At 37.6% G+C, this 24467-nt stretch overlaps 1 protein-coding gene across 9 annotated transcripts in view; it reads left to right on the forward strand.

Annotated features, from left to right (window-relative positions):
- LOC143145153 (angiogenic factor with G patch and FHA domains 1) overlaps nucleotides 1-24467 on the forward strand; it is a 51771-nt gene that overhangs the window by 24574 nt on the left and 2730 nt on the right. The gene's annotated exons all lie outside the window — the stretch shown is intronic.

Raw genomic sequence — 24467 nt, forward strand, 5'->3', positions numbered from 1 at the left:
CATTATTTATTAACCATAAAATATGTTACCACGAACGCATACATACAGCGTTTAATCATTATCTTTATATGCTATTATCGTTATATACGGTTTTTTTAATTCTTATTGATAAACCATGCTCTTACATTAAGTTAAATAAACGTTATTTAATCGTCGTAATATTATACACCGGGTACTTTTGTTCATTTATCGATAAAATATATATTCATTCGAATAATCCCTCGTCTTGATCTTATCTTGTCATTTCCATTCACCAATTTATTATTTAAAGAGCTACGATTTTGGGATCCGGTAGATACGATTTGGAAAATCGATTTTTCGTAAAAAGGTTTCGAACGAAATAATTAATTCCTGTGCAAGAGTTCTAATATCGGATAATAGGTATTTTAAAGATCGAGCTACGGTTTACGATATTAATTCGCGTACAAATTAGTACCAAATAGGGAATACACCAAGTTGTTCAATAAGTTTTGTCGTTTTACCATTCCAAAAAAAAAAAAATACTATGACACTTCAACTTCGAACAACCGTAAATATACAAACGAGTCGACAGATCTACACTACGATGAAACTTCACACACGTTCATCGAACAGTAGTATCATTTTTAGAAAAATGAAACAACGATTCTAATAGCTCCATTTCTTATCGAATTACAAAACTAATCGAGCAATCTATTAAGGATCAAGTGTCTTAAGTAACACGATTTTAGCAATGGTCCCTTACTATCCGCGGTTGGTGCAAGTGCATCGCTTGTCATGCGGGTGCATCGTCGATCCGCGTTGCATAGCATTGCAAATTGTCTGTTTACTCGACAAACCTTTTCCAATCCCTCACACCCGGTCTTCCTCAGCCGGATACCCGCATATTCGATCGGTCGCGAATCGGTGCAAATAATTCGGTGTTTTATTGGCTTTTGTTTGGTGTCGGCAATTCTTTTTGCTTCGCTGTATGTATCGTACCTTTCAACACCTGCTGTATGAATGCTGTTTGGTCGGGACGTTGGTTTCGCACTTAATTGCTGCCTGCTGCCAAACACGTTTAATTTATAGAATTCGCGTACGTACCTTTTGGACACCTGCTATGGATGCTGTTTTGGTCGAGACGTTGTTTCACGGTTAATTACTGCCAAACACCGTTAATTTGTTCAATTCGTTTAATTTTTTCTGCGTTTCTATCCCTAGAAATGTATTCACAAATTTGTTTCGAAATTTTGCAGTTGAAATAGTTCCTCTAATTTTGGATACTTGAGGATTTCAGAGCTATTAGAAACCTATTATGGATGCAGTTTTGATCGAGATACTGAGTTTCACGGTTAATTACTGCCAAACACCGTTAATTTGTTCAATTCGTTTTAATTTTTTTCTGCATTTCTATCCATGGAAATGTATTTACAAATTTGTTTCGAAATTTTACAGTTGAAGTAGTTCCTCTAATTTTGGATACTTGAGGATTTCAGAGCTCTTGAAAACCTATTATGGATGCAGTTTTGATTGAGATACTGAGTTTCACAGTTAATTACTGCCAAACACGGTTAATTTGTTCAATTCTTTTTAACTTTTTTCTGCGTTTCTATCCCTAGAAATGTATGGTTATTTCGAAATTTTGCAGTTGAGGTAGTTCCTCTAATTTTGGATATTTGAGGATTTTAGAGCTCTTGGACATCTACTATAAATGCAGTTTTGATCGAGACGCTGAGTTTCACGGTTAATTACAGTCAAAGACCGTTAATCTGTTTCAATTTTTCAAATTTTTTCTACGTTTCAATTCTTAGAAATGGACAGTTATTTCGAAGTTCCTTTAATCTTCTCTACCTGAGAATTTTCGAGAAGAAAGACGAGAAGATTTATATAACCGGGATATCTTATATTCTGCGAATATAAGGTCTTTATAGGTAATAATATACTGTTTATAGGTAACAATTATAAAGTAATAAACGTCGAAATCCTTTTCCAACTTTATATCGGACACATAAAGAGCTAGGAAATTTACCCAAGTTCAAGTTCTACTTAACCACCCCTCTTTAACTGTTCCCACGATTGCGTTTAAACGTCTGAGTAGATTTCAATGAAACATCGTACTCGAGTTTCACATTCTCGATTCAAGGTCCGCTTAGATTTCCAGCAAAATCGATCCACGGATTACGATGATTCCTCCCCGTAGTTTCTTATCTTCCCTACATTCATTATCGATAAAAATAAAAAAAAAAGAAAAGAGTTTCGATAAAGCTTCGAAAAAGATCAAATTCTGTAAAAAGAATTGAACAATTCTTCCATTCTCCCACTAAACGTTCGTTGTCGAGAAAAATGACAAAAGAGTTTGAAATAAATCTCAATGGAAACGAAACTCTACGGAAGAAACGCGCCTGGTGACCATGTTGCCCGTTTCTCCAATAATTCGTCGCTTTAATCCGAAATTTCCATATCTTTATCCGCAGCTGGCCGCGTCTTAAAAACTCTCCCCTATCTTCGGCGTGTCCCGCGTCATATACTCGTGAAAATATTGTCCAGTTCGAGTAACGATCGTCGTCGGATTAAAATAATTTCCGTCGTGGCGTCCACGTATTACGTGGTATACGTGTACGTTGACTTTCCGTTGGTTCTCGCCTCGATATTCCACGGCGATGTTGACCGTGGAACGTGGCACGACGATCTGAAAAAGGAAGAGACGCTGTTCGGAGATCGCGGCGACGGGAACGATGGAAAAAGTATCCCTGTAAAATCGCGATCCGGCCGGACGCGGCCGACGACGCGAACAGGATACAGCCGGCAAAAAGTAACGTAGCGGAGATTAGCGAAAAATGCCGATGTAAAAAACGAATAATAGACGCCGGGGCTGCGCCGAGTCCCAGAACGGGTCCGCCATACTACGATACCCCAGGGAGACACGTAGAGACGGAACGAAATTAACCGGAGCTCAGCCAGGAGGAACCGGACGCGAGCGCATAATGCTGTGCACACAGGAGGGCCGCACACGTGCGCGCATAACCACGTCGTCGGTTTAACAGTCCGTCCCAACTGTGTGTACACCCACACCGGATCGGTGTGTACGGTTGTTGGGGTGTGTGGTTGCGCTGGGGTGTGTTTGTACGCGCGCGCGCGAGAGCGAGAGCGAGAGCGAGAGCGCGTGTTGTACGTCCGTATGTCGACTGTCCGTAACGTTGGCCGGCTAGGAATCCAGCCAGGAGCGGCGGTCGATCGGTCTAGACGAGGTGTGCGTATACGTCGGCCAGGGCACACATTGTCCGAACAATCGGCCAGACCCGGGCATACAAATATGTACAACGAGAGATCTATTAATTACAACCAGCGCCAGCCGGCTCTGACTCGTATCGACGAGCGCGAACCGGCAGTGACCAGTGGAACGGGAACGGACGTAACGAGACGGAAAGAACATCGTTGCGCGCGCGGCCATTAATGCGCATGATTGAAAGTTCCTTTGGCTCCTTTGATGAAATAATTGATTAAATGATTCAACGCCGCGATGTTTGCCTAGTCCAATTAAGTGCGGTTTCAGCGGCCGGTTACGTTCTCAAAGTGAGGATCAATGGGCCGCTTGAACAGAACCGGAGTATTATTTAATTTGCCCGGCCGAGAATGTTGGCCAGCAAACTCGGTACATCTGGAAGGTTAATTGGTGAAGTCGCTTGTTGCGCCGCACGGTTTCGTTCGTTCGTTCGTTCGTTCGTCCGGTTGGTACGCGGAATCAATTCCTGGCGTTAATCGTGGGAAGCGACGCGTTTAAACGGTGCTGGGAGTCGGCTCGAATTAGCGGAGCGGGGAATCCCGCGGTTCGCCCGGATTTTCCTTCATCCGGATCAGACGCGGTCCCATTAAATCCCGGATATGAGTTTCCACGGTGTACGCGGGATGCACCTGCGCTTAACGAGGCTTTTCATAAAGTACACCGTAGTGTTTCACTATTAACGATAAGAGACCCACCGTCAACTCTCGGATCTCCGTTTCGGATGGTTTTCGCGCGAATGGTCATCGGTATGAACCAAGATGGAAGATACCATCCCTCTGGAACTCTAACATTGTTGGAGCGTTCAAAAATTTTCCGATGATTTTTACACGAGTGGTCATCGGTCTGATTCAAGATGGGAGATACCACCCCTTTGGAAGATAAAGGTTTTATTGGTGCTTGGGTAATTCCAACATTGTTCAAGCATTAAGAAACTTTGGATGATTTTTTACCCAAGATGGGAGGTACCAACCCTCTGGAAGATAGAGATTTTATTTGTGCTTGGGTAATTCTAACATTGTTGGAGCGTTAAAAAATATTCCGATGATTTTTACGCGAGTGGTCATCGGTCTGACCCAAGATGGGAGGTACCACCCCTTTGGAAGATAGAGGTTTTATTGGTGCTTGGGTAATTCTAACATTGTTCAAGCATTAAGAAACTTTGGATGATTTTTTACCCAAGATGGGAGGTACCACCCCTCTGGAAGATAAAGGTTTTATTTGTGCTTGGGTAATTCTAACATTGTTGGAGCGTTCAAAAATTTTCCGATGATTTTTACGCGAGTGGTCATCGGTCTGACCCAAGATGGGAGATACCACCCCTCTGGAAGATAGAGGTTTTATTGGTGATTGGGTAATTCTAACATTGTTAGAGCGTTCAAAAATGTTTCGATGATTTTTACACGAATGGTCATCAGTCTGACCGAAGATGCGTGGAAGATACCACCCCTTTGGGAAATAGAGGTTTTATTTGTACTTGAATAATTTTAATATTGTTCAAGCATTAAGGAACTTTGGATGATTCTTTACCTAAGATGCCTGGAAGATACCATCCCTTTGGAAGGTAGAGATTTTATTTGTGTTTGAATAACTTTAACATTGTTCAAACATGAAGAAACTTTGGATGATTTTTGCGCGAATGGTCATCGGTCTAATTCGAGATCTGTGGGAGAACTCACTTCTTTGAGAAGTAGAGGTTTTATTTGTACTTGAGTAACCCTAACATTGTTGAAGCATTAAGGAATTTTGGATGATTTTTTACCCAAAATGCGTGGGTGATACCACCCCTTTGGGAAATAGAGGTTTTATTTGTACTTGAATAATTATAATATTGTTCAAACATTAAGGAACTTTGGATAATTTTATTTGGAAATAGAGGTTTTATTTGTGTATTTAGAATTACTGGAGTATTTCTAACATTGTTCGAGCATTAAGGATCTGAGTAGCTAGTAAAGAACTTGAGTAACTTTAACATTGTTTAAGCATTAAGAAACGTTTGGATGATTTTTGTCCGAATGGGTCAATTTTTTCAATATTTTTTGTCACTTAAGAATTATATTGTCGTAAAGAAAATGGCTAGTTCCGATATAAGGGATGATTTCTCTCTTAAAATTGAAAACTGGCAGCGACGAAATATCGAAAGTGCATTAAACAAGATGCATTTGAAATCTGAGGTCATGGCACAAAAAATAATTTAGCAGATATTCAGTGATGTTAGTCTTACCGTCTACCGTTTAGGTTTACCTTCCAAACATTCTCCTGTCTCGTCGGTGTACCTAAATTATAATATTCTAAGTTTAATCTTGTTCGTTATAAAATTTCGATAAAAATAACACCATGCGTTGCAACGTTAAAAGAGATAAATTATACAATTTAAAAGAAAATCAGAACAATCCTCTTTCAACGAAACAAAATATTTGGGAAATATTTCTTTTTTTACTTATCGAGACATTTACAATCTACCTATTACGGACAACGAATAAAATTGATTGCAACAAGGTTTGTGATTCAATATTTGTACTAAGTCGGTTTGCACATCGTTTTAATAATTACGTGTTGAAATCTCTATTCACGTCCAATTTTCGAGTCCAGCCGTGCAAATCTCTTCATTTTATTTATTGACACACACACAGTAGTTTTGTGGTCAATTGATTTGAGCGAACGTTTACATACTGGGTGTCACACCGAATCTTTTCATCTCTTCTATCATTAGGGGAACGCGAAAGTCACGTTGTATTATATCATTTAGGATGAATCAAGGCACCCCGACGATGACCCTAAATGTTTTTAATCGAAACATCTGTACAATTTAAATGTTACAGTTGGAAATCGTCCCCGAAGTTGTAAAATTTTAATTATCGTAACTGATTGGATGTTAGAAAGCGATCACTCGGAAGTTATAAACAGTATTGGTAATAAAAGTTTGCATCGTGATAATTTAAAAAGTGATACCACTGGTCCACACGTGTGTAATATCGACACAAGGATTTGTAAGTTATTATTTGTTCAAGAACGAGAGATTTTTATTCGTTAGAATTATTATCCCTCGTGGTTTGCAATCTATACGAGTTCAACCTTGGAGTATAATTAGAAATTTCGTTTTCGTACTTTATTTACCAATGTTCGATTAAAAGTTGGTTTGTTTATTATTTGAATTTTAGCGCAGCATGTATCTAAAGTTTGAAATCCTCGACGAGAAGGTACTTCATTATTTCTTTGTTTACGAAACTTTCACCTTCGTAAATGCATCTAATTTCATCACATAGTGAGATTACAGTATTGATATAACGTGGTACGAATTAATCGTGTTATAGGAGTGTTACCTGTCTATGCAAGATGCTAAATTGGTACTCGAATAAGGGGCATACTCTACTTAGGACTAACTTAGGAACAGTCTAAGTCAAGACAAGTCTAACTCACCTGACAGGGTGAGTCGATAACAATTGCCATCCGGATTGATCAAATTATTTATTAATTTTAGAAACGAGCAACAACACGTGTCGTATTCAACAGTACTCTTTAAACGCAACCATTTCGTTCCTCCCGTGTCTCTTTATTTCCCAATATACAAAACTCAGCTCGAAATTTGTTAAAAACAACTAAACGATAAAAAGACAAATTGGTCAACGATCAGTCTCGAAACTAGAAATGGATAACTCGCGATGAAAGTTGCTCGAATCGCTCAACCGACTCCCGATCGATCCATACATTAAAACCGACTCGCTTCCAGGCCACTTGGATTCGCAAATCCGATTAAATACAAAAAAAGGATAAAAATTCGCTAAAAAACCTCGACAAGATTCTCCAACAAAAGAAACCAAAGAAAATACCCTCCACGACACTCGGATGCAACATCATCCCCCCCTCCAGCCCGTAAAACGGTAATTTCAGATGTCAGTCGTTGTTAGCTCACCCTGTACACGTTACGCTTCTCTCGGTTGATTCTCTCGCGTGCGTGTTCCTTTTCCGCTCCTCGTCCGGGTATCCCGTGTAATCAGCCTTTCCATTAACGTCTTTACCTACCGTGGTCGTAGCCGACGACGATAAACGACGCAGCCGACGCGGATACCCGACCGGGGGATTTTCGTCGCGATCAATCAGTTCGGAAATTTAAAAAGGAGGCCGGGCCCCCGGCGTCGGGACAGCTCCTCTGAGCTCCGGCCGGCGCGATTATTCCCGGCTAGATACGTTGTTGAAACGCCGTCTCGTCGGTGGTGCATATACCGTCGGTGGTCGAAGTAGAACCGACGTATCGCCCGCGCGCACCACACGTGATAGCACGGTCCTCCTATCGTCGCCAGACGGCTTCCGTCTGGGTAAACACACCGACGTACCGTAGCAGCCTGGCTGCCAGGGCTTACCGGCTACGTAGGGACATCCATCACAGGATTATCGCGCGACCGTGCTCGCGCGCGGTCAGGACATGCGGCCTCTCTGTGTCTGCTCTCCATAAAGCCGCCAAAGCGTGCATGTGCACGCGCCCGTACGGCACACGTAAGAACCGCGTGTCTGCCCGGCTGTCTGTACGTTGGCGCGCCAATGAATCGGCGTTGTACGCGTACGCATTAAACTCGCCTGGAATTGACCGATAAAGTGGTTGAAGAGCAGTTTAAAGAGACAGGGAAAGGACAAGAAGGAGAAATCGAGCGAGGTGACAGGAGGGAGGCCAACGGGTGGGTGTTTGTTAGAGAGGAATCGAGACGGGCGGGGGGAAAAAGAGGCAAAGGAGGGGGAGGGAGGCGGAAGAAGGAACCCAGGGAAGATTAAGTGGAAACGGATGAAATTAGGCGGAGTGGGATCGGGGACGTGATCGCGACGAAATTCGGCATAGATACCGCGGAACGATTTAAAGAGGGTCGCGGAATTTCGGGGATTACAGTGTGGAGAGATAGTGGTTCCGAACGTGTGGACTTTGTAAATCATACTTGACGCGGATCGATCGAAGATACGAACGAAAGCTTTCCATTTGGAGAAAAATCTTCGATACTTGCGGTATGTTTGGGGTACTCTGCGTGGTATAATATTGTTTGAGGTTTGTATTGGCTTGTCTGTGCGCGGTGTTTGTCGAGTGGATGTTTCTCTAATTGGTTTTTTGACGAGTTAATGAATGGAGGATTGGTGATTGTATCGGGAGAAAGAGGGAAGTGAGAAAAGAGTGAGATGATCGAGTTCTTTGTGCTAGAAAATATTTGGGTTTTATGTAGTCTTTTATGTATGTATTATATATTTAATAAGTGGATATTTTTTTGACGAGTTACTACGAGATTGATAATTATATCGAGAGAAAGGGAGGGAATGGAAAATGAAGATTGTTCGTGTTGGCAATATTCTATTTATTTTCATTATTTTGTTTCAATGTTTCTAATTTTGTATTCTACAGTTTGTATAATTATTTTCATTTCGAAGACGTTTTGAAACGTCACGGAAGAAATTTTATAGTTTATTTGTTTTGCATACCTTTATACACTTAATTATGTTTATTTCGAAGATATTTTATGGTTTGCATAATTACCTTCCGAAACATTTATAGCTTACGTAATTATCTTTCGACACATAAGCTTGTTCAACACTGATAATTAGTCGTTACTTAATTACACACTTGTAGAGAAAAATCGCAGAAGTGAAAAATGAGATACGATTATCTGCATGAAATTGAATCCACGATCAAGTACAATAAAACATAATGAATAATAGCAAACCGAGGGTATATACGAAAAAAAAGAGTAACGAAAAAGTAAAATTAAAAAGACGTTGAGTTGGTCGTTACTTAATTACACAATTAGTGGATAAAAATCGCAGAAGTGAAAAATGAGATACGATTATTTGCATCAAATTGAATCCAAGATCAGGTACAATAAAACAGAGTGAATAATAACAAACAGTGGGTATATACGAAAAAGAGGAGTAGCGAAAAGGTAAAATTAAAAAACGGCGAATTGGACGTTACTTAATTACACAATTAGTGGATAAAAATCGCAGGAGTGAAAAATGAGATACGATTATCTGCACGAAATTGAATCCAAGATCAAGCGCAATAAAACAGAGTAGATAATAGTAAACGGAGGGGATATAAAAAGAAGAAGAGTAGGGAAAAGGTAAAATTAAAAAATGGCGAATTGGTCCATACTTAATTAGATATTTGTGGACAAAGATCACACAAGTGAAAAATGAGATATGATTTTTCTGCACCAAATTGAATCCAAGATCAAGTACAATAAAACAGAGTAGATAATAACAAACAAAGGTTATATACGAAAAGGTAGAATTAAAAAATGGTAAATTGGTCCTTACTTAACTAGATATTTGTGGACAAAAATCAGAAAATCTAAAAATGAGATACGATTTTTCTGCACCAAATTGAATCCAAGATCAAGTACAATAAAACAGAGTAAATAATAACAAACATCGGTTATATACGAAAAAGAAGAGTAGAGAAAAGGTGGAATTAAAAAATGGCAAATTGGTCCTTACTTAACCATATATTTGTGGACAAAGATCAGAAAAATTAGAAATGAGATACGATTTTTCTGCAGCAAATTGAATCCAAGATCAAGTACAATAAAACAGAGTAAATAAATAATAACAAACATCGGTTATATACGAAAAAGAAGAGTAGAGAAAAGGTAGAATTAAAAAATGGCAAATTGGTCCTTACTTAACCATATATTTGTGGACAAAAATCGCAGATGTGAAAAATGAGATACAATTATCTGCATTAAATTGAATCCAAGATCAAGTACAATAAAACAGAGTAAATAATAACAAACATCGGTTATATACGAAAAAGAAGAGTAGAGAAAAGGTAGAATTAAAAAATGGCAAATTGGTCCTTACTTTACCATATATTTGTGGACAAAAATCGCAGATGTGAAAAATGAGATACAATTATCTGCATTAAATTGAATCCAAGATCAAGTACAATAAAACAGAGTAAATAATAACAAACATCGGTTATATACGAAAAAGAAGAGTAGAGAAAAGGTAGAATTAAAAAATGGCAAATTGGTCCTTACTTTACCATATATTTGTGGACAAAAATCGCAGATGTGAAAAATGAGATACAATTATCTGCATTAAATTGAATCCAAGATCAAGTACAATAAAACAGAGTAGGTAATAGCAAACGGAGTGGATATAAGAAGAAGAAGAGTAAGGAAAAAGTAAAGTTAAGAAATGGCGACGGAGAAGGGAAAAAAGAAGATTCAGAATGTAGCAGGGCAGAGACATCGCAGAAACGTCGCGTCGAGTTTGGTCAGGATGCGCGGCATTCTGTGTCTGCTCTCCATAAAGCCGCCAAAGCGTGCATGTGCAAGGCTATGTCTGCCTATTTGTCTAATGCTTGTCTCGGACGACGCATGCGCTTGTATTCGCATTCTGCGAACGAGACACGCGAATGATCAACAGTGACTGACAACGATCTGTTACCCTCGTTCCACGAATGTTTAGCTTAATCCAACGGTAATTGATATTTTGTTCGTGCCACGTTCAATAGATCCTGGCTGTCAGAATTTCATTACACTGTGGAACTTGAAGCGAGGAAAAACGGCAAATTACGTTTGGACGGTTCCATCGAACAGTTGCTTCGAAAAATTAAATTTAACCGTACACGAAATTCGATTCAAGTCGAAACTGCAACTGTGCGCCATAATGGTTTTAGTTCTACGTTGGATTAAATTTATTAAAATGTGATAAGAGATCTCGAACCTCGCTAAGGCATCATTTATTAATACATTATGAACTTCACAGAACTGTTTACAGCCAGTTCAACAGTCTTAATAGAATTTTTATTAATGTTAATTGATTTAGCTGTTCTATAAACTTTCTCGCTTTCTCTGTTACTTTCAGAAATAGTGTTATGCGACTATTAGTCTTCTACATCGGTTTTCTATAACTTGTCTGTTTTTTGTATTTTTACTTAGCAAAGGATTAAACCTGTTTACAAATTAAATAGAGAAATAAAGGTAGATAAGAACAACGCGTTTAGAAATATCGGATAGATAATAACAACCTGTTTAAAAATTAAATAAAGAAATAATCACAGATAATAACAACGCGTTTAGAAATATTGGACAGCTAATAACAACCTGTTTACAAATTAAATAAAGAAGTAAGCATAGATAGTAACAACGCGTTTAGAAATGTTCGATCGATAATAACAAAGCGTTTAGAAATGTTAGATACTAACAAGCCGTGCACAAATTAAACAAAGAAATGATATGGACGATGGAAACGCGATAAACGTTATGCGTGAAACATTTTTGAGCGTTCGTTGCGCACGACGAGAACACAAAGGTACACGCGTGGTTTTCCATTGCTTGGCGTGCTTCCGTGGCCGGCAAATAAACGTTAACGCGGCAGCATACATTCGCGCGTTTTGCGCGAATCGCACGTACACACGCACACCTTTAAGCGTCACGAGACTGGCGGTGACGAGGACGAAGGTACCTGCACCTTAGTTTATCTAGTTTAGTCTAGCAAGTCCAGAGTCTATAGACGGCCAAACACTAATTAATTCTGTGCAAACATGCCGCGGCTCGGCGAACAAGAGATCGTTGGCTCCGATGGCTGCGCGAGAACCTTCCTCCAGTAGTGGAGGAGATTCATGGAGTTTCTAGGGTTTCATTTCGGGCCTGTTTGGAGTATTTGCCAGGGAAAACATTGACCGAAAGTAATTGGCCCACATTTTCCGAGCGCGAACTTCTGGTCCTCGTAGCTTTAAGTAATTTCGGAGCACTAGTATTACGAGCAACCCTGGCTCTTAAATTCGCTACACACCGGAACAGCCCGGAATTTCGTGGACACGGTATCGTTTCGAAGTCGCTGCGAGGTGAATAATTAGAGCTAATTAATATTTTAGAACGATAATAAACGAGGGAAGTGTTTCATTTTGTTTTGCGGGGTTTATTACGAGATCCTCGGGGTTTCTTTATTTATTTTTGCTTCTGTGTAAATGATTTTCTATTTCTTTTATCGAACGATTGAACGTTCGAATTTAATCCAATGCGTTGTGTGCACTTTGGGCAGTTTGTGAATGTGTAATGGAATCGAGTTACACGTGCTGTTGAATTTCTTTTAATACGGAAAGTTAGGAAAATTTAATATGGAAATGTGGAATATTTCAGTTGAACGTACATGGAGTGGAATGTTAAGTTTCAGAAAAATTCCAGAACCGTGTATCATCATTAGTTATGTATATATTTTTAAACAGTATTTCGATTCATACGATGCGTAGTAGTATTACGAAAAACTATACATTTTTTCATCTATATCAAAAAGGAATACTAAATAGCTCAGCATTGACAGAAAAGTCCATTAAAAATAACATTTCTTACTTCGCGAAGAGCCGATGAATGGTAACAAAAAAATATATATATCTCGGAATGTTAAAGAATATACATATGAAAACTGACGAAGAGTGTCATCAAGATCTTAAATTACTAGTATCCCCTCTAAGAATCACAGTAACATACATAATTTAAATTTCCAAATCAGCTGAAATCTCTGAAAATCTCTTTGCATTTAGAAAGCTGAACCTCATCGTCTTACAATCACTACTTTTATCCTACATATCTATTTTTACGCAACCTTATCAGCCGTAATGATAAGAATAACCAATAAAAAAAGAATACAAATTTCCAAACATCGACATCACGACGTACGAGCGGAAAGACCGAGTCTCTGCAAATTATGGTTCCTCTTTTTTTACTCTAAACTACATGGTTCCTTTTTTTACTCTAAACTAAATGGTTCTTTATTTCACTCTAAATTAACTGATTCATTTATTTTACTCTAAACCAATTGGTTCCTTTATTTTACTCTAAATTAAATGGTTCCTTTATTTTACTCTAAACCAAATGGTTCTTTATTTTACTCTAAACCAAATGGTTCTTTATTTCACTCTAAACAAAATGGGTCTGTATGTCACTCTAATCTAAATGGTTCCTTTATTACACTCTAAATTAAATTGTCCCTTTATTTTACTCTAAAGTAAATGGTTCCTCTATTTCACTCTAAACCAAATTGTTCCTTTTTTTACTCCAAATAAAATGGTTCCTTTATTTTACTCTAAAGTAAACGGTTCCTTTATTTTACTCTAAACTACATGGTTCCTTCATTTTACTCTAAAGTAAATGGTCCCTTTATTTTACTCTAGTCTAAATGATTCCTTTATTTCACTCCAAACAAAATAGTTCCTTTATCTCGCTCAAATCTAAATGATCCCCTTATTCCACTCCAAACCAAATGGTTCCTCTACGTTCCTCAAACCTAAAAAATCCTCCCCTTTGTGAGAAACCAATCGCGCGTGGGTTTTGAAACACGTTACCTTACAGTACGTACCGCGCTGGTAGCTATACCATCGACGTTGTCAGGACGGGAAAAGCGATGACGGTCGGTGGCGTCGTAGGAAAAGCGGGGAAAAGCGCGCGAGACAGAGGAAACGCGACGTTTATTTCGCCCCGGTACGTCGGCGGCGGTGGCAGACATAGTGGCGACGTTGTAAACGAGCAAAGTTTCAAACCCAATATGCTGTCTCCGGGCTCACCGGAGCCCATATTCAACCTGTTAAGGTGCGGTGCACGTGCGTCCGCGCGTCGCTTCCCGGCATGCCAGACAGGCAAACCGGGACAAACTTTCGAACTGGCACAGACCGTCTGGCACCCTACCACCATCGTCGGCGAACCCGCGAATTCTCAATATGTTATTGTACCACGGCACCGTTTTATCTGGATGCCGACGACCGGCATCGAACGACCGACTGCGGTGTCTGCTGGCCTCCGTTCGCCCCCGGGAATTTCATTCCTTTATCGAACGCGTCGAAAGTTCAAAGGTGCACACGTGCACCTACAGGGGTGTTGTGTGTATATAGAGGGAGTCGATTCTCCGCGAGCGAATACGTGTGCTCGTCGAAATCTCGCGTATCCGTTCGCGACGCGGAAACAAGGGAGATTCGTCGCGCGCTCGCAATGTTCACTTCCGGGTAGCCGAAGACGCAGGTGAGAGAAGAAAGGAAACTCGGTTCCTTCGAAACCGGACGGAATGGAAACCGCGTATTATGATCGGATAAGAGAAAATGAAATTGAGCGCGAATATATGTAGAAAATTTAAGGGACGTGAGGGAATGCGACGAAGAGCGAGGGGAAGGGTAAAGTGGGGATGCAGAAAGTGGGGGAAAATTCGAAGGGACATTTGGACGAAATTGTGGGTACTTGAGATATTGTGACTGGGGGTGGTCAGAGGGTGGAAGAGGAAATTAAAATATTCGGTGGTAAGCGAGAATGGTATGTTAGAGGAAATTTATATAAATATATATGAATATATATAAATATATAGGGTATATGGGGACGGTGAGGAAGTAATTTGTTTTTTTTTTTTCAATTGCAACGAAATACTTGGGGTTTCTTTCGATGGTCCAACTTTTGTGGAGTTATTTGTTTCAGTTTCGAAAAACGTTAGTTGATTGGTTTAACACGATTGTAGAATTTGATTTCTACAAATGGAGGCGATTTGAAACGTTATTGCGAACTATTGGTAGTAAGAGGTTTTACCATTTAGTTGAAAATCATCAGTATGGAGCTTTTTATATCGAAGTTGTGTACATATTCTTATCGAGTTTCTTCCAAACTCGTCGCAATTATTTTTCAAATAAGTGCATTTGTATCTTTTTTATACTCGTGAAGTAGAATCTATGGAAAATATATTTTAACGGACACGATTATTTTTTCTTTTGAGCTATAGTTTCTATTAGTGTTCTCTAATTTTACCAGGTTTCGCATATGCAGTTTTTAGGCAAAGAGTTTGATATTAGTATAAATTTCTAAGAAATGGTAATATATAATTCCTAACTTCCATTCCTCTATGATAATGAAATTACTTTCTTAATTATCCAATAATCGAGGTGATGTGCACGGAGAGTGAACCTAATAGTAGACTCTGACGAATCCACTCGATGTTAAGAATGGAAGAAGTACCGCATATGTTCTATCTCTTCAGGGATACCAATATACACGCGTGAGTTTAGTTTTTCAATTATTTATTTCGAATATATATAAATATCATGGATCGATATCAGTTTGAATTTTTATTTCAAATAGAATAATTCATCTCTGAAGAGGTTAATTCGTATAAAAGAATTTCAAACATTGTTAAAATATTGCCTCGTAACTAACGAATGTAAAAATTACAAATTCGTTCGCCAACATAATATCTAAACTATCTAATCTAATTTTCAGAACGATCGTACGATTCAGTCTCAATTGAAATTTTGGCTCAGATTTTCAAAACAATCCGACATTGAACAATTTTAATATTTTCTCTCATTTTACGTGTAATGTTGACGTGTTACGATATGTAAAATTTTGGTTCAGATTTTCAAAGTAATCTGACATTGAAAAATTTAAATATTTTCTCTCATTTTACGTTTGAACGTTGACATGTTTCCAATTCAAAATTACGATACGTGTACAACAATCTTACGTAGTACAATATCCATTGGCGTACACACGTGTTACATATTCATGCGAACCTACGCATATGTGTACACTCGTAATTTCAACACTCACGATTTATTCAAATCTGCCCGAGAAGAAGTAACAGTTAACGCAACCGGGCTAAAAACCACGTTTAAATTCCAGGTTCGGTGGGGTTAATGAGAAGCAAATTCCGAATATTAAAGAAGGAAGGCGAACAATGGGGTGGAAGTAAAAAAAAATAGGTACGAAGTCGTAGACACTGCAGTCGCAGCGACCAGTTTGCATCGTCTAATTGGTAATCACGGTGCATTGCCTCCGCTTGTCCGTGTCATTCATCCAGCCGGCTTGGCCTATTTGCCTATTTTCCACCCTTTTAGTTCCCGCCTTGGCATCGAGCATCGGTTTTCGCGTTTTCTCGCCAGCGGTTCGCCGCTTTATTGTTCGTTTTATGGCCACTTTCGCGACCGAATGGCGTGCTTTTGCATAGTAGACGCTACGAGCACGAGTAAGACTTTTAGTCCAGAATTGTTCCCTATGCGTGAACATATTCGGGCTTGCCAACAAGTTGCCAGTCTCTCGTTCAATTTCACGAAGACGTGAAATATTGCTTTTTTCTTTTAGAAAACATAGACAGTGTTCTGTTTCGACGAAAGGCACGTCACTAAACGGAAAAAATATGAATTTACATTTTAGAAAACGTTAACGTACTTCGTCATTCACAGAACGACGTATTATGAATTGCAGGGTATAGGCGAGATTAGTGTTTGCTTGTATTCTAGTATTTATTTTTGACTCGATTACTCCATTCACTGTAATTGCAATGTGAAATTGCTGTTTTGCAATCTAAACCTACTTGAAGGTTTTATAAATGAAAATTTGCGTTTTTAAGAGAACGGAAAAACATTAATAATTGAACGTATCGTTGGTTCTAAGGAGTATCTTGGAAATTCTTCAAATTAGTTGCTTTTCTTGAATCCTGCTACAAAAATTGGGGACATTCTATCTGTAAAGTATACTTTCAAAGTTTATGTCACCGATTATACAATGCAATATACATTCGTGCAGTGGATAATTATCTTGAACTTTTAGAAATTGCTGTGAACTCGGTTATCGAATTCTTTAACAACTTCCTCGCGAATCCTCTCAATCCTAATCGGTATTCGTGCAACAAGTAACATATGATCTTAAACGAAAGGTTTGTCGATACAATATATGGATTTTTCTTAAATCAGATTACACGATTCAATACACAAATTTGTTCTAAAACCAACGATAAGTGCACGCAACATATATTATCTCGAATCGTTCGAAATTGCTGTGAAATCAATTTTCGAATTCATTCACAGATAACGAGTTTCTTACAAACTCATCGACTGTAATTGCTATTCGTGAAACAATCAACGTAATTAACAATCAATATAATTAACAATGAACGTAATCTTAAACTCAAGGATCTCTTAAAGGATTATCTCCACTGAAATTTCTCTTCCAACGAAATTTTGACAAATCTCTCTCGCGTTTTGTGTCTTTAAAAAGCAAACTCCCAGTCGATGTTCAATTATTCCCGATTTCGTGATCGCGGTTGATCTCAGCGGCGATTGAATTATTTGTAGTCTCACGTTCAACGTTTGCCGCAATCCGCCCCGAATTTAGAAAGCAGAAAATTTTCTCATAAAGTAAGCATGATATCTGGGTCGCGACATTCGAGTGGCCATCGATCGGACTCGATGGAAATAATTCAATGATCGGACGTTCCTCGTTCGGCTCTGATGTCTGTGTTTCGCATTACGAAGCTCCCTCGGTTCAGCCACCGATTTATATCTGTCTGCATCGTACATATGAAAACAAGTACGCCGCCTCGATCGTCTCACAGACACTTTTAATCCGTTTTTAATAAGTAATCCGGAGTATCATTGTCTCGACCATCTGTCCATCGCTCGCGAGCAGCTGTGATAAGTTTAGACTCGTACGGTCGATGGCCCACGTACCGTCTCTTCTTTAAAAGATTCGATCAAGCCAATCAATGGTAAACTTCTATTAGGCGTGAGCATATTCCAATTGAAGGTGGATGACATAAACGTATTTTTAATCGCATTTCGTTCTCACGACCGACAGTATTTCTTCTAGTACCACGAGATATCGTTCAGGTTTCTTCTTGACATTATTAATTAACTTCTGGGTGTTCTGGGTGATTTTTTCTTTTCGATTGAAAAGAACTTGACAACTTTGTGGATTCTCTAATATTTTGGTTTGAGCGAAACTTGGAAAAATTGTTGCAATCGTTTACAAAATTTGAAGAATTTTATATTGGAAAATATTTACAACCGACCATTTATATGGAAAAGGATTGTTGTACGCTTCTTTGAATCTTTCGTACGATTATTTGAAACTTATTTGAAATCAATTTTATTAAATACGCATTCATGGTACTTTCTTATTCGTATATACATATACCACAACGTTAGACAATTTGAATAATTCAATATTATTTTTGAACTTACTCTGCTTAATTTTTTTTTGTTTTTATACTTTTCTTCTTTCTTTGTTACTATACTAATATGTTCGATTCGTGAATTCTTTCATAATTTTTAATTTTAATAAACAGTTAGCCTATCGTAAAAGACGGTTGAGTTGTAGAACAGTTTTTAAAAATCCATTTTTTCATTAATTTCCCGGCGTTACACTTAAACAGAGACGTGCAAAATTTTTATTCGAGTAAAAGATAAAACTAGTTTATTTTTTATTCGTTGCTCGACACTTTTATTTCGATAAAAATTTTGCCCATTTTCGCACTTGGAGGACTTTTTATATCATTTTCAAAAGTTAAAAAGCACAGGTTGCAGTAATACCTTTCTCTTTTAATATTGTGTTCAATCAACGATCGATCGTTTCTTTCGTCTTGTATTGTAAATTCGAACTTTTACTCTGATAAAAATTTTACTCATTTGTGCACTTGGAGATTTGTATTATTTTCAAAAGTTAATATGTGTTACAGTAATCTTCTTCTCTTCTAATAGACAGCAATCAACAATCGATCGTCTCTCGTTGTATGGTAAATTATCATCGAATTTTTACTCTGATAAAAATTTCGTTTATCTGTGCACTTGAAGATTTGTATTATTTTCAAAAATTAATACGTGTTACAGTAATCTTCTTTTCTAATGGACAACAATCAACGATCGATCGTTTCTCATCGTATAGTAAATTATCATCGAATTTTTACTCTGATAAAAATTTTGTTTATCTGTGCACTTGGAGATTTGTGTTATTTTCAAAAGTTAACACGTGTTACAGTAATCTTCTTCTCTTCTAATAGACAGCAATCAACGATCGATCGTCTCTCGTTGTATGGTAAATTATTATCGCACTTTTACTCTGATAAAAATTTTTCTCATTTTTGCACTTGGAGATTTGTGTTATTTTCAAAAGTTAACACGTGTTACAGTAATCTTCTTCTCTTCTAATAGACAGCAATCAACAATCGATCGTCTCTCGTCGTATGGTAAATTATCATCGAACTTTCACTTTGATAAAAATTTCGTTTATCTGTGCACTCGTAGATTTGTGTAATTTTCAAAAGTTAACACGTGTTACAGTAATCTTCTTTTCTAATGGAGAATTAACGATCGATTGTCTCTCGTCGTATAGTAAATTATCACCGAATTTTTACTCTGATAAAAATTTCGTTCATCTGTACACCTATAGATTTGTGTTATTTTCAAAAGTGAACACGTGTTACGGTAATCTCCTTCCGTTCCAATACCGTGCATAAGAATCGACGATCGTCTCCTTGGTGTCGTACCGCAAAATTCGAACATCAGCGAAATCGAGTTTCGTATGCACCGAGCTAGTAATTCTATTCGAGATAACGTTCCGTCGGGGAGATTAATCATTTTCGTGACATAAATCGGGTAAAATATATTCGTGAGGTCCGTTCGGTGAGCGTCGAAGGAGGGAGAGGGAAGATAGGAGAAAACAGACGAGCGCCAGTTATAATATATATAAGTGGTCTAGACAGCCCAGACGGATGCATCATCGCCATCATCGTCGAGCGAGAAAGCGAAACTCGAGTCGAGCTGTTTTGCTCCTGAACGTCTCGCGAGCTCGTCAATCGGGTAACGAGCGCTCATTTTACGCGCACGATAACGCGTCTGTCGCTCGATCATGATCCGTTCTCGTCTTTCTTCCTCGGCTGCTCTCTTTCGTCAATTCTCTCTCCGGTTGTTCCATCTTCTTGTCGTGGAAGATGCTAGGACCAATATCAGCGACGAAAGAGGCGGCTGCTGACCAGGTCTCGATGCTTTCGATTCGTATTCCCGAGACACGTTGCACGGTGCCTGGGAATCCCAAAAAGTTGGACAAAATACTATTGGCGCCATTTTGAATTCATTACCGTGTATACAACGAGACTAGGTTTTCAGACTGAGGAAGTTGACAAAGAAAAGATTCATAAATATAGAGTGTTCTCAAGTTACTTATGTTTTATCTACATGAGGTACTTTTTGCATTTTGTGTTACAGTTTATCGATAATGTTCATACATCGTGGCCATTTTTCAAAATGGTAATTCGTCGAGTAAAAGTAGATGCAACTTTTTTAAATATAGATGTTGTTAGGTTGGTCTTAAGTTACTTATGTTTTATCTACATAAAGTACTTGCATTTTGTGTTGCAGTTTATCGATAATGTTCATACATCGTGGCCATTTTTCAAAATGGTAATTCGTCGAGTAAAAATAAATACAATTTTTTTAAATATAGAAGATGTTAGGTTCTTCTCAAGTTACTTATGTTTTATCTACATAAAGTACTTTTTGCATTCTGTGTTACAGTTTATCGATAATATTGAGACATTATTATTCGATTTTTCAAAATGGTAATTCGTCGAGTAAAAGTAGATGCAACTTTTTTAAACGTAGAAGGTATTGTTGGATTGTTGGGTACGAAATGGACAATTTTGAGGGGGAAACTTTCAACTTTTCTAACTGTTTTAACTGTTTGTTTGTTATAAACGAACTTTTTTTTTTTAACTTTGCTTAATTTATTTCAAACTTTCTCAAAACTTCTTTAAACTTATTTCAAACTTCTTCTCACAGACACAATCTTCATCTCCCAACGAGATACAAATGCATCTGTTCAACAACTATGAAAATTTATTTTTCCGGCTGCAATTAATTCCTCGATGGTATTTTTGTTCGACGTTTTAATCTTGAATGTTTCCTATTTAAAAATGCGATCCAAATATTTGAAAAAATAATACAAACACGAGCAATTCACCAAAATAATTCTGTTGTTCAAATTTGCCCAAACTGTATAAAATATTTGCGTACTCCACTCGCTTTTTCACAGTAATTGGATAGAACTCTGCTCTCAATTTTATTATCGGTTGTTTCACTCGGTTATTCCCTAACCAGTGTATTTATCCGACGAGAAATGATATTTTTATCGCTCGAAACGAAGAAAACTTTGTACTGGTTCGGTGAAATTCGTTTTATCACGCGTGTATCTATTATTAACAAATTTGTTCGGCATTAAAACGGCAGTTTGTTCCTTGCTGCAAGAAATCCGTTGGAAAGCCTGCAGCGACCCAGTATTTATTAGAACCGCGTTGATTATTATATTTCGTCGTTTCTTACCTTTGCTGTTTCTTTAATGCGCTGTTCCTGCAGCCTGGCGAATTCAACGTAGGCGAAAGTAAGAACACTTGGCTCAATTAAGGCCTGAAAACTATTCGCAGTGTTGCATTCTGCAGCCACTTAAAAATTTCAAAGGAGGCTCTCTCAAGGCGTAAAAAGCGAGCAAAGGAACGTTCTAAAGCGTATCTCAAGATTTTCTGAGGCGCTCGACCCTCTGCGAGTCGAGAGAAATTTCTTATAACATTTAACGGGTAATATTGAGCGGTAAGCAGATTTTACGTAATTTAATTTCGTCATTTTTTTAACAATTTCTCGAAAAACAGCTCCTTAGGGAAAGCATTGATCCGTCATTGGTAGCATTAAGTATTCGATACGATTGGATTAATCTTTTTTATTGAAAAATTCAAAGGTCGGTACGTATACTGTGCGGGAATCCCTTGATTCTATTCGTTAAGTATATTCATTGAACGCACATAGGCGTTTGCCGCACGGGGAGTACTGATCGACAGAATGATTGTAAATCTTTACGATAAATAAACGTTTACAATGGTATCACGTGTATCGATTCATTGTTAAGCATTATAATCACCGAGAGTTTCACACTTGTTGCAATCTTCAATTTTTTAAAATCATTTCATAAGTATTTGCATAGTTGATTATATATAGGTTCCTTAGATCAAATGTGAGCATACATAAGCATAGTATAAATAGTATGAATTATACGACCTCCATCACTGATTTATATTCAATCCTCCACTAGTCGTTAAAACAATTTTTGACAAGTTGATTTCAATATTCTTCGGTTAGAAATTAACACGAAGGAAATTAATATTATTTTAGCTAATATTAAACAGACTCTTCTTTTCAAATTTTAATAAAGAGTACGCAAAGCAGATTGTTCTGAGTCTTGATAAAATTTAGAATAACATTTACTTCGAAATTTAGACAATTGTTTCAACAGAGAACTCTTATACGATAGGAAAAGAATTGTTAATATTTTCTACATACCTGTACTTTTCTCGAATACAATTTTCTTAGACAAAAATATATATATTGCATTTCAACATTCGTACTCCAACTAGTGACATCGTATTTAATAAGTTGCTCAATAAATTTTGTCGTTCGATAAGAAATGAAACTATTAGCTTCGTCGTTTTATTTTTCTAAAAATGTTACCGTTTGACAAAAATTTGTAAAGTTTCATATAGATTTCTCGAATCATTCGTATACTCACAATGAATACTAATTTACTCGTATATTTGCTCCATTACGATAGTATTTTTTTTTACAATGAAAAAAAAAAAAAACAAAAGTATCAATCTTCCAGCGTAATATATTACGTTATCAATCTCGCAGATAAATAAAAAATCTCCTATCTCTCAACCGCTAGTTACACGTTACTTAACGCGGAAAAATTCCATCCAAGGACCAAGAACGTTAACAATACAACTCGACGATGTATTTATTAATTTTTCATTCGGTCGCCGCGGGCATGGAATATCGTAAAAGTCTTTTTCCCTGAAATGTCTATCTCCAGCTAGATCGGAACCTTGTTTTCGTGTTCTCGCACGGAATCCTTTCCTCTTGTTTCCTTTTTACGCTCTTTCCATTCTCTCGTTTTCGTCTTTTTCCCTTTCAACCAAGTAAGTCAAGTGTCGACGACGGGCAGATAGGGCCTCATTTACAAGCCAGACGGGGGAGGCCACTTGGCCCAAATACGTCTCGGGAGAGGGTATTCTGCCCAGTGGATGCGACTCAAAACTTAAAATAACCCTCTCTCGATAAGAGTGGCCGCCGAATAACGTTTCGTCGCTTCCTCGTCCGACCTGGCCGATATTTCTCGTACTCGTTCCGCACGGGACGTCGAGAATCGACCGGGAGACAAACAATACAATCAAAGAAGCAGACAGGTACGTTTGAACAGGATTGACCTCCATAATTTGAAGAAAGATGCTGTTTTCTGGGGAAACTCGTTTCACGTTCGTTGAGAACCAAACGACCGGGATATGCAAACGAATATCGACGAGTGTCGCGAAACCGTTCGAACGATCTCGAATTAAACGTTTAACACTCTCCGAATGGATTTAGGAAACATTGCGTTTGAGAAAATTGTGCACTTTTTCTTCTCTGTATTACGATCGTTCGTTATGAGAAATTGAAAACACGTTTCATCTTTTCTCATTATTCACGTTCATTCTTTCGTTCGTGATTTTGTAATTGCAAGGTTTTGTAAACAGTTTTGTTGTTCAAACAAACTTATTGAACAGTATTTTTTATACGAAGGACTATATTATTATTGTTCTTGGTCTTGTGATTTTGTAATAGGTTGTTTAATAAGTTTTGTCGTTCGATGAAACTTATTGAACAGTAATTCTTTATACCAAGGACTATATTATTATTATTGTTCTTAGTCTTGTGATTTTGTAATAGGGTGTTCAATAAATTTTGTCGTTCGATACAATTTATTGAACAATCTTCTTATTGAAGGATAATATTATTATTATTGTTCTTGGTCCTGTGATTTTGTAATAAGTTATTCAATAAGTTTTGTCGTTCGATAAAACTTATTGAACAATCTATTACAAAATCACAGGACCAAGAACAATAATAAGAATATAGTCTTTCATATGAAGAATACTGTTCAATGTAGCACTATTCAATAAGTTTTATAAAACGACAAAACTTATTGAACAATCTAGTACTGTTCAACAAGTTTTATCGAACGACAGAACTTATTGGACAAACTTATTGGAGACTTAATTCTTTCGTTTGTGATTTTGTATACTTTGAGATAATTTTATTTTCCATACACGTGTACGTCGAATTATTTTATATTTTTCATAAGAAATCAAAAACCTGTTTTACAAGTACCTTTTGTACTTCTTCACGTTAATTCTTTCATTCGTGATTTTGTACATTTTGAGATAATAATTTTATTTTCCGTATACACACACATGGAATCATTTTATATATTTTAAACCCTTAACAACCCCTTTGGGTTGGATGGAAGCCTTACCTTTAATTTTTAAACGATTAAGTATCATTATAATTTTCAAAATACTTTCACTGTAACGATAATATGCAAGTGTCAGGATTATATGTGTATCGCAAATTTGAACAATT

The sequence above is a fragment of the Ptiloglossa arizonensis genome, chromosome 4 (assembly GCF_051014685.1).
Source record: "Ptiloglossa arizonensis isolate GNS036 chromosome 4, iyPtiAriz1_principal, whole genome shotgun sequence".
Classification (NCBI taxonomy): Eukaryota; Metazoa; Arthropoda; class Insecta; order Hymenoptera; family Colletidae; genus Ptiloglossa; species Ptiloglossa arizonensis.